This window comes from Marmota monax, unplaced genomic scaffold (assembly GCF_021218885.2).
Source record: "Marmota monax isolate L192 unplaced genomic scaffold, Marmota_monax_Labrador192_F-V1.1 WCK01_AAM20220418_F8-fsc00106, whole genome shotgun sequence".
In the NCBI taxonomy this organism is placed as follows: Eukaryota; Metazoa; Chordata; class Mammalia; order Rodentia; family Sciuridae; genus Marmota; species Marmota monax.
The window spans coordinates 5,369,087-5,380,027 of record NW_026695218.1 but is presented as its reverse complement, the minus strand read 5'-3'; the positions used below and the strand labels follow the sequence as shown (position 1 = coordinate 5,380,027).

Here is a 10,941-nt window from a genome sequence, read left to right as displayed (position 1 = left end):
ACTATTAGAGCTAATAAATGAATTCAGCAAAGTGGCAGGATATAAAATCAACACGCATAAATCAAAGGCATTCCTGTATATCAGCGACAAATCCTCTGAAATGGAAATGAGGACAACCACTCCATTCACAATATCTTCAAAAAAAATAAAATACTTGGGAATCAACCTAACAAAAGAGGTGAAAGACTCATACAATGAAAACTACAGAACCCTAAAGAGAGAAATAGAAGAAGATCTTAGAAGATGGAAAAATATACCCTGTTCATGGATAGGCAGAACTAACATCATCAAAATGGCGATATTACCAAAAGTTCTCTATAGGTTTAATGCAATGCCAATCAAAATCCCAACAGCATTTCTTGTAGAAATAGAGAAAGCAATCATGAAATTCATATGGAAAAACAAAAGACCCAGAATAGCAAAAACAATGCTAAGCAGGAAGTGTGAATCAGGCGGTATAGCGATACCAGACTTCAAACTATACTACAGAGCAATAGTAACAAAAACAGCATGGTACTGGTACCAAAACAGGCGGGTGGACCAATGGTACAGAATAGAGGACACAGAAACCAATCCACAAAACTACAACTACCTTATATTTGATAAAGGGGCTAAAAGCATGCAATGGAGGAAGGATAGCATCTTCAACAAATGGTGCTGGGAAAACTGGAAATCCATATGCAACAAAATGAAACTGAATCCCTTTCTCTCACCATGCACAAAAGTTAATTCAAAATGGATCAAGGAGCTTGATATCAAATCAGAGACACGCCGTCTGATAGAAGAAAAAGTTGGCTCCGATCTACAGTCGGTGGGGTCGGGCTCCAAATTCCTCAATAGGACACCCATAGCACAAAAGTTAATAACTAGAATCAACAAATGGGACTTACTCAAACTAAAAAGTTTTTTCTCAGCAAAAGATACAATAAAAGAGGTAAATAGAGAGCCTACATCCTGGGAACAAATCTTTACTCCTCACACTTCAGATAGAGCCCTAATATCCAGAGTATACAAAGAACTCAAAAAATTAGACAATAAGAGAACAAACAACCCAATCAACAAATGGGCCAAGGACCTGAACAGACACTTCTCAGAGGAGGACATACAATCAATCAACAAGTACATGAAAAAATGCTCACCATCACTAGCAGTCAGAGAAATGCAAATCAAAACCACCCTAAGATACCATCTCACTCCAGTTAGATTGGCAGCCATCATGAAGTCAAACAACAACAAGTGCTGGCGAGGATGTGGGGAAAAGGGTACACTTGTACATTGCTGGTGGGACTGCAAATTGGTGCAGCCAATTTGGAAAGCAGTATGGAGATTTCTTGGAAAGCTGGGAATGGAGCCACCATTTGACCCAGCTATTCCCCTTCTCGGTCTATTCCCTAAAGACCTAAAAAGAGCATGCTACAGGGACACTGCTACATCGATGTTCATAGCAGCACAATTCACAATAGCTAGACTGTGGAACCAACCTAGATGCCCTTCAATGGATGAATGGATAAAAAAAATGTGGCATTTATACACAATGGAGTATTACTCTGCATTAAAAAATGACAAAATCATAGAATTTGCAGGGAAATGGATGGCATTAGAGCAGATTATGCTAAGTGAAGCTAGCCAATCCCTAAAAAACAAATGCCAAATGTCTTCTTTGATATAAGGAGAGTAACTAAGAACAGAGTAGGGTCGAAGAGCATGAGAAGAAGATTAACATTAAACAGGGATGAGAGGTGGGAGGGAAAGGGAGAGAGAAGGGAAAATGCATGGAAATGGAAGGAGACCCTCAGAGTTATACAAAAGTACATACAAGAGGAAGTGAGGGGAAGGGGAAAAATAATATAAGGGGGACAAACGAATGTCAGTAGAGGGAGCAGAGAGAGAAGAGGGGAGGGGAGGGGAGGGGATGGGAGGGGGGATAGTAGAGGATAGGAAAGGCAGCAGAACACAACAGACACTAGTATGGCAATATGTAAATCAATGGATGTGTAACTGATGTGATTCTGCTATCTGTATATGGGGTAAAAATGGGAGCTCATAACCCACTTGAATCAAATTGTGAAATATGATATATCAAGAACTATGTAATGTTTTGAACAGCCAACAATAAAAAATTTAAAAAAAAAAAAAAAGAAAGTTGTCGTAAAGAAAGGGAGTATCTCTGGCTTCCTGAATGTCTACTTCTTATTTGTAAATTACACATAACACAAAACATAGTATTTTTTCAATTAAATGTAGCACTTGCAGTTGCATGAAAATCACACAGAACTCTATATACAAAGGAAAAAAGTAGTTTTCATTGTGTGCATAATTGTATGCTATTTTAACTCCTCCAGTGATTATAGTACCACTTCTCTATGGTGAACTTTCAGATTTCCAAAAGCACATTCCTGCAGTCCTCTTTGCACAGTGTCCCACTTACCAGGCATTTATTAGCCTTTTAAAAAGAGCACACTACTTTGTTCTGATTGTCCTTTACAGGCAACTTAGGGATAATTATGTGGTTTTGGTTCTATTGCTGTATCTGAATGGATTTTAAAAAAAAATATAACCAGCTGGGTCCTGGAGACTTTGAAAACCTTTGCCCTGTTTTGACAAGGTATCAGAAGCAGCATACATTTACAAAGGCATTCTAAATTACAAATATTGAGGGTTTTGAAAAGATAGAAAATAGATTTGGTGGAATGATGGAGAAACCAGCACAGAGAAAACTGCAGATGGGTAGAGAGGAAAGGGCTGTCCTCCCAAAAGGCCTCTGGATGGCATCCCAGCTTAGAGGCTGAGATGTTCACTACATTAACCACAGAAGACAGATCATATGGGATATGCACAGCTTATAAAAGAAAGAATCAAAACACAAATTTAGAAAGAACCCCTCCAGACAAAGTCAAAATGCCCTGTAGAAAATGGGCAATGGTTATTGATGGAAAATCTGAGAAAGACATAGGGTAAAGCAACAACAACAACAACACACACACACACAATTTTGAACTTCACCCCATACACACACACTCACACACACACAATTTTGAACTTCAACCATAATCAGAAAATTGCAAACTGAAACTAAGCCAAGAGGCAATTTCTTACTGAATAAGTGTATTAAGATTCTCCAGAAAGTTTGCTTGTGTGTATGTATGCATGTGTGTGTGTGTTTGTGTGTTTATTTAAGTATTTAAAATACAATTATTCACATAGTTGGGTGTATCTGGCTAATCCAAAATCTGCAGGTCAGGCTTGCAGTCTGGACCCAGGGAAGAGTTAATGCTACAGCTGAAATGCGAAGACAGCTTGGAGGTGGAATTCCCTCTTTGGGAAGTCTTTTAAAGTCTTCAACTCATTACTGTGTGCTTTATTCAAAATCTACTGATTTAAATATTTGTCTCATTTTAAAAGCATCTTCTCAACAACATCTACATATACACTGTCATTTGACCAAATCTCTGAATATAGTGACTACCCAAGTTAACAAACAAAACAAGTAACAGGTAAGTATTTTTAAAAGATTGATAATACACGTAGTTCACAAGACATGAGAGAAATAGCAACTTCTATATTCTTGGCAAGAAAATAAATAGAATAAACTTTTGAGAAGAAGAGCAAAGGCATTTTCTATAGAAGTTTAAATATATATAATTTTCAGACCAGCAATTCCACTGTTACATTTCTTAGAGAATTAAACACACGCATGCACAAGGAAATAGTTACATAGTTATCAATGGGGGGATTATTAAATAATTTATGGATCCTCACTGTTATGCAGCAATTAAAAAGTGATAGATAAATGTGTACTGATGAGCTTTCCGACATTATTAGGTAAATGAAGCAAAGAACAAAATTTTGATATAGATTTTTTTTGAAAGATTGTTATTTATTTGTCAAATAACTTTTGAATAAATATAAAGAAATGACAAATAACTTGTATATACACTCATTCAAAACATTTTCACTAAGCACCAAGTAAAACAGTTTTCAATCTTTTCACCAAAATCACCTTTATCATTGAAAGACTGCCCCAGTCTTAATTGGTTTATTTAGGTTTTTAATCAAGAAACCCAAAGCTGCCAATCAGAGCTTCTAATTAGTGTGAGATCACCAGGTTAAAACCCTTATGATATATGAAAAAATAACTGAAAAGGTTTGACCTATCCGTTCTAATAGATCTGCTGACTTCAGGCTGGTCATCAGAGGTCACAGGTTCACAGCCAAATATCATCCACACAGCACACAAAGAAAATGAGTAAAAAAGTATCATATACCAGGTGAGTACCAAGCATCACCTCCAGCACTGATCAACACCTGTGTGTGTGTGTGTGTGTATAATACATATTCCTGTATATTCAAGGGGAGTCATGCCTCCTTCCTATGGATGTGCAATTGCAGCAAGGGCACAGAAACAGATACCATTCACTAACCCACCAGGGAGAAGCTAGCAAGGACAGCAGAAGGAATAAAAAGACCTGTGCCCTGGAATGGAGTGGAGGCTTCATGGAGCAGGTGGCATCCAGGCCAGACCAGGAACATGAGAGGATGCCGTGTCCGGCTAATGGAGCCGAGTCCGGCGAGGGACGGCGGGGTTAAAAATACACAGGACACCAAGGTTCTTCATCCAGGAGGGAGCGTGTGCGCGCTTTATTGCCAAATTTGTTCCCCTTATATATCTTTTTAACAGCTGCGGGAAATCACTCAAAAGTGAGGAGGGAAGAGTAATAACTACGTCCTTGGGTTACCGTCATGTCACCATACCCTATCAGGAGGCTCGAACAGGTCAAGATGTTCCCGAGAGACACATATGCTCTAGGCAGATAAACAGGGAACCGCAAGCCCGAGTCACGGCCTTGTGAGCTGGCCACATTGACATGCATAACAAAGAACTGGGGGTTGAGTCCCCAGGGGCCAGGGCGGGCCTGCTACCAGCAAGAGGATATCCAGGAGTGTGTGGGGAGGGATCTGCAGGGCTGGAGAGGACAAAACGAACCAAGACACTGAGCCACAGACCTACTGACTCTTCAGAAGACAATGGAATGTTTGTACTAGGCGAAGGGATGTAATCTAACAAGAGACGCATAAAACACAGGAAGGAAAACCTCCTCCAACAAGATGGCAAAATACCTTTACCAATGGATGCTCCCCCTGCTCTCTGTGGAGGTGAAGTAGTAGAGAATCACTCTGCAGGTCACCTGCACTACACTATCTATTTTACGTACAAAATAAAAAAAATTAAAAACAAGCAAAAAAAAAAAAAACAAAAAAAAACAAGAAAGAATCTGCATCATCAAATGAATAGTCTAAACTTTGCTTCAGACAAATAAAACAAGTCAAACCAAAAACCCCTCACTTCATTTACCAGCCTTGGCATTTTATAAAGTACTCAAGAAATTAACTCATTCTCTGGCAAATGGTTCTTCTAAAATGCAATGTCCTCACAGAAAGACGATTGGCGAAACTGTCTGCAGAGAGCTACCTTGTGGGCCAGACCCTTCTCAGGTCTACTTCAGAGGCACAGGGACATCGGCAGATGCCTGCTCCAGGTAGGTCAGGGAGCCCTGAGGGACTTCGTGGGCTTTTATGCTGCACCTTGATGTCCTCCAGCACCTACTGCCCATGCTTCAGCTCTGTTTGGTGCTTCTGCACCAGCGCATCTTTCCAGTGCAGTTCATTCCTTAGTTCTGAGACGTCCTTTTTGATCACTTGCTCTGGTCTCTGGACAGACAATTGAAATATTTTTTTTGTAGGGAAAAAAATTCTGTCTTGCAGTATCCAGGAACTTTTGAAAACACTGATCAACACTAGTTTGAATTTCTTCCTGATCAATGCTATTGACATAATTCTGACTCATGAGAGAAGCAAAGCAAGCCTCAAATGATGACTCCAACTCATCCACCAAGGTGCTGTTAGAAGTTCTCAGAGTGCCAGGCACTGCCTGAAGAAGCAAGGCCTGGCCTGGGAATGCTGGCTGGGGTGGTGGGGGCTCTGGAGGCTACCAGGAGAACATAGTGCCCAGCATAGCCAACACGTCTGGAATCAGTCCATTTCCTTTTATGTAAAAAACCATACTATTTATGTATAGAAGTAGGGGGAAATATGTATTTAAGTAATTTATGTATATATATCTATAGAGATATATATGTGTATGTATAAAGTATGTGTCTATATTTAAATGTAGAAATAGGTAAGAAATAGTAAATACTTTTTGCATACACAGCTAATATGTACACACATGTTCATTACATGTAACATACATGTACGACTTCAGAGTAGGGAGGACAACACGGGACTATTAATGTATTCCCTCTTACATGAGGGTATTGTTGATGTGCGTGAAAGGTAGCATCTTATATATTCTCCTTTATTTAAATTTTCACAGGTACATGTTCAAGTATATGAAGACCTCAAGTGCAGATCATGTTCAGCCTTTGGGGACAGTTGGCACAGATGGTCCTGCATCTTTGTGGTATCCTGGCATCTCAGCATCCTGCGCCCAAGCTCAAGTCTTAGTTGCACAAGTTTCAGCTGGAACTAGGACCCACCTGCCTCCTCTGAAATGATTGGCATTTTGTATTCAACCTGTGGTCAATTGATCATATATTATTGAGTTCTAGCCAGGTATTTTTCTAGCTGGGAGGATAACAGCAATAAAAATTCAGGTAAGAGAACTCTATATAAACTAGAACTTTTTTTCTAGTGAAAGAGGACAGTCAAATTTCATGTCATTATAAGCGTTGGAGAAGCCAGGGCAGGTGGGTCTTCTATTTTGTAGGGTCTGGAAAGCTGACACAGCTGCCCACTGATGGAGATCTGGACAAGAGCATCTGTGTGGTAGAAAGGTGGAGTTGGAGAATAGGGAGTGGGTGCCAGGTTTGACAGAGACAAGGATGGGTCAGCTTCTACAACACCTTGTGGATTGTAGGTTTTCAATTTTATCCTGAGCACAGTGGGAAACCCCTGAAGGCTTTCAAGCAGGACAATTATAGCCTCACCTGATTTATATTTGCTGGACTGTGATGAGAATGGATTGTAGAGGTAGAAAGGAAACAGTGAGACCCTGAGGAGCTACCAAAAGTTCATAGTGATGGCCCTCCTTCTGTCCCTCCCTCCCTCCTTTCATTTTTCTTTTCTTTTCTTTTTTTTTTTTTAATCTTAACGGGAGACTTCAGGATGGGGGGTTGCTGTTAGCTCACATGAAGTTGAAAGAGATTCTAGGGGCTGATGTGGGTCTGAGCACACATCATGACCTTCTGTCATCCACACCAGGTCTTCTAGTGTTCCCAACAAATGGCTCTGTGCAGCCACCTAACCTAGAAATGTGGTTTTCCAGGTACCTTCCTTTATCAATTCTTTCTCCATCCTCTCATGGGTGCAGGGACCTGTATGGAAACAGATACCAAAGGGCTCCCTTGCTTTTCATCTTCTGAGCGAGGTCAGTCAATGGGGAGCACTGGAAAGAAAGGAGAGGAGGGAAGAGAGTGCAGACTCAGTGTCCTGTACCTCACCTGCTGGTTCACCGTCTGGCTGTGTTTTAACCAGAGGTCCCCGCTCCTCTGATGGAAGCCCTTGTCATATAACCCTCATCTTTGGGGTACAGTAACTGCTCTTTTCTCTGGGGCCATCAGGGATGGAGGTTGTTATCAGCAACCCCTCTGGGAATTTGCATAGTCCCTGGGGCTTCCCTACACCCAGCTCACACTTTGTCAACAGTGCCTTTGTAAGTCCTCCTCTGGTTCTCCTAATATGAGTTTCCTCTTGGGACCCTGCCTGCTATGCCTGACCATCATTCCTGAGTCTTCCCTCACCATCTTTCTCTAACTACAGTCTATACTGTAGTATACTAAAGTATAAATAAAATCCTCTACTCTTTTTATTTCAGCCCCAGAGATAGTATCCTAATTCAGTCTATTATCAGCTTTTTCCCCGGGTTCTGCAAAAGTTTTCTAACTAATCTCCTTGCCTTCAGTCTTATCTTTCTCTAGAAATTGTCTCCTTTGTTGCTAAAAAATTTTCTTAAAATGAAAACCCTATCATACCATGTTTCCCTGTTTAAAATCCGTGAGTGGGTCCCCATGGCTTTTGGGAGAGAATGCAAACTCCCAAGTGAAGACTTCTAGGTCATGCACTACCTGGTCTCTGCTTACTTCATGGCTTATTTCACACATTGTGATCCAGCCTCCTGAACTTCTTTCGGGTCTCAAATTTTCGGTGCCATTTCTCATTTGTGGGCTTCATCTAACTTGTAGCCAGGAAATGTGCAAAGCAAGGAGACAGCACAGAGGAAGAGGCTCTTGCCACCCGAGGAGACTGTCTTGGTTTGAGTAACTCACCTTCCAAAATGAAACTGTCAGTTTGAGAGCAAAGGAGGCCGTTACCCTAAAGATAGTCATCTGAGTTGATCTCATGGTCTGACACATGTTTTTATAATATACAAGAGATACCTGACAGAATTTCTTTGAGAAAACAGTGAGACATTCTAACCCTGCACAATTCAATACAGCAGTTACAAGTGATATGTAGCTACAGAGGACTTGTAATTCCAGTTGAATTATTAGCGTAATTCAAGATGTGTTGTAAATTATGTATACCAGATTTCAAAGACTTAGAGTGAAAAAAGAATTTAAAATATCTCCTTAATAATTTCATATTGATTATATGTTGAAATGATACTAAATGTGTTAAATAAAATACATCTTTAAAATATTTCCACCTGTTTCTTTTTAGTTTTTGTACCAGGGACTGAACTCAGGGGCACTGGGCCATTGAGCCACACCCCCAGCCCTATTTTGTATTTTATTTAGAGGCAGGGTCTCACTGAGTTGCTTAACACCTCACTTTCGCTGAGGCTGGCTTCAAACTTGCAATCCTCCTGCCTCAGCCTCTTGAGCCCCTGGGATTACAGGGCCTTTAGTTTTTAATGTTTTTTTTTTTTTTTTTTTTTTTAGTTTTTAATGTGGCTTCTACACAATTTACAATTACATATGTGGTGAAGTGCTCTACATCTCTGAACTCTTCCCTTCTCCAGGTGGGGTCTGTGGACTGGCATCATTAGCCTCACTGTGTGCTTTAGAAATGCAGCTCTCATGCCCCACCCCAGATCTACTGAATCGGATGATGCAGTTTAATAAGATGCCCAGGTGATTCACATATGCATTCATGTTGAGAAGTATTGCTGGGCTCTGCACACACATGTATTCCAGTGCCTCAAGAGACTGAGGCAGGTGTGCCGCAGTCTGGCTGGGCACAATCAGGAGCCACTTGTCAAAAGAAACTAACTTTATTTTTAGAACCACACACGCCAAACAAAACAGCCTCTCAGGAAAAACCCTCAGAGCCCCAACTGCCACCACTGGCTTCCCACAAGCCTCTCTCTCCCACACAAGCCTCTCTCCACCTCCCACAATCCTCCTGCTCTTGAGGCCGATTGGCTGGGTCATGTGGGCGGAGCCAAAAAAGTCTCCCAAGGAGCAGCTCCGTGGTCTGAAAGGGCAGGGAAACAGCCCAATGAGCATCACCGCAGAGGAGCCAATCAGCTAGATGTTGCTGGGGCCGCTGTGAGCCAATCATCAGCCAGCTGCTGGAAGTTTGCTGGCAGCTGGAAGTTTGCTGGGGCCCCTTCGGCTGTGGCTCTCAACACAGGTGGATCTCAAGTTCAAAGCCAACTTCAACAATTTACTAAGGCTCTAAGCAACTTAGCAAGACCCTGTCTCAAAAAAAAAAAAAAAAAAAGACAGGCTGGGGGGTTTGGCTCAAGGGTTAAGCACTGCAGGGTTCAATCCTTGGAACAAAATGAAAAAAAAAGAAAAAAAGAAAAAAGAGAAGTATCGATCCAGGGAGCAAAGGTGTGATGAATAGAGACTTGGTAGCTTTTTCTGGATGCAGACATTTACGGCATCTCTTCACTCAAAGACTGTAGGTGTGGTTTTTGCTATAAGGGAGAGGAAAAAAAGAAAGGATAAAGAGAAAAGATAGAGTATTTTGTTGTATAAGTAATTCTTTAAACCAGGTATACATTCTCAGATCCCAATTAAGCATTTTAAGTACAGAGGATTAAGAGGAAGTAAATTTAATTAACTGAGTGTTTAAAAAATATCACAAATGTATGAATCAGCCTGATCATTTGAACTTTCAGGGAAAGAATCACAAATCTTTTGGAACTGTAGTAAAGCATGAGATCCTGAGCCATCAAATCCAGATTGTAAGCACTATTACTGAAAATAGTTGTAGCCATTAAAGTGCTAACAGAATTGCTATCACCCACAATTTTAGTAGGTCTGCACAGAAATATAGAACGAATGGCTAAGAAAACTCTCATGGGAGACCTAGAAAGAAGTGCAGCAGATTTCTCTCTCTTCCTCTCTCATTACTTTGTGTTTTTAGCATTAAATAACAAATAGTAAGTGCTATTTGCTGTTAAACTTTAAGCCAAGGAATTCCCAAGGAATTTCGGGAGTTTCTATAGTCACCATAGCAGCTCTAGGGAAATAACCTGGTGTTCATAGACCCATCACTTGAAGCAACTGACAATACCAAATTCCTTCTAAGCAAAAGGGTTGTGGTATATCTTGTTCATTCTGAACGTATTTAAATTTTCGTGTATTATATGTTGACTTTTATAGGTAGCTGTACACAGTTGCCAAATGAAACAGTGGAATAGTTTTGTAGTTCTTTGTCACCTTGACCCTTAGTAACATGTGCATGCCAGGCTCAAATTATTTAGTAAGTAAAATATTTCCTTTAAATATTATATTCAAATTACAGAAAGAGGCACATAATAGAGATGCATTTTATAATTCCACTCCCTTCAAAGACCTCTGGTGCTCTGGCCCAAAGCTTTTTCATGGATTTCAAGGGTCTCCAACTCCATTCTCTTTAAAAGCTGCAGGAACAGATAGTTTGCTTCCTGAATAGTTTCAAACTTGCTGCAAGTGGTGGGGCTGTATTTTT

General features: G+C 40.6%; 1 pseudogene; it reads right to left on the bottom strand.

Moving 5' to 3' along the window:
* Nucleotides 1–5,495: 5,495 nt before the first annotated feature.
* Nucleotides 5,496–6,061, bottom strand: LOC124084834 (mediator of RNA polymerase II transcription subunit 28-like; annotated as a pseudogene).
* Between the last annotated feature and the right edge of the window lie 4,880 nt (nucleotides 6,062–10,941).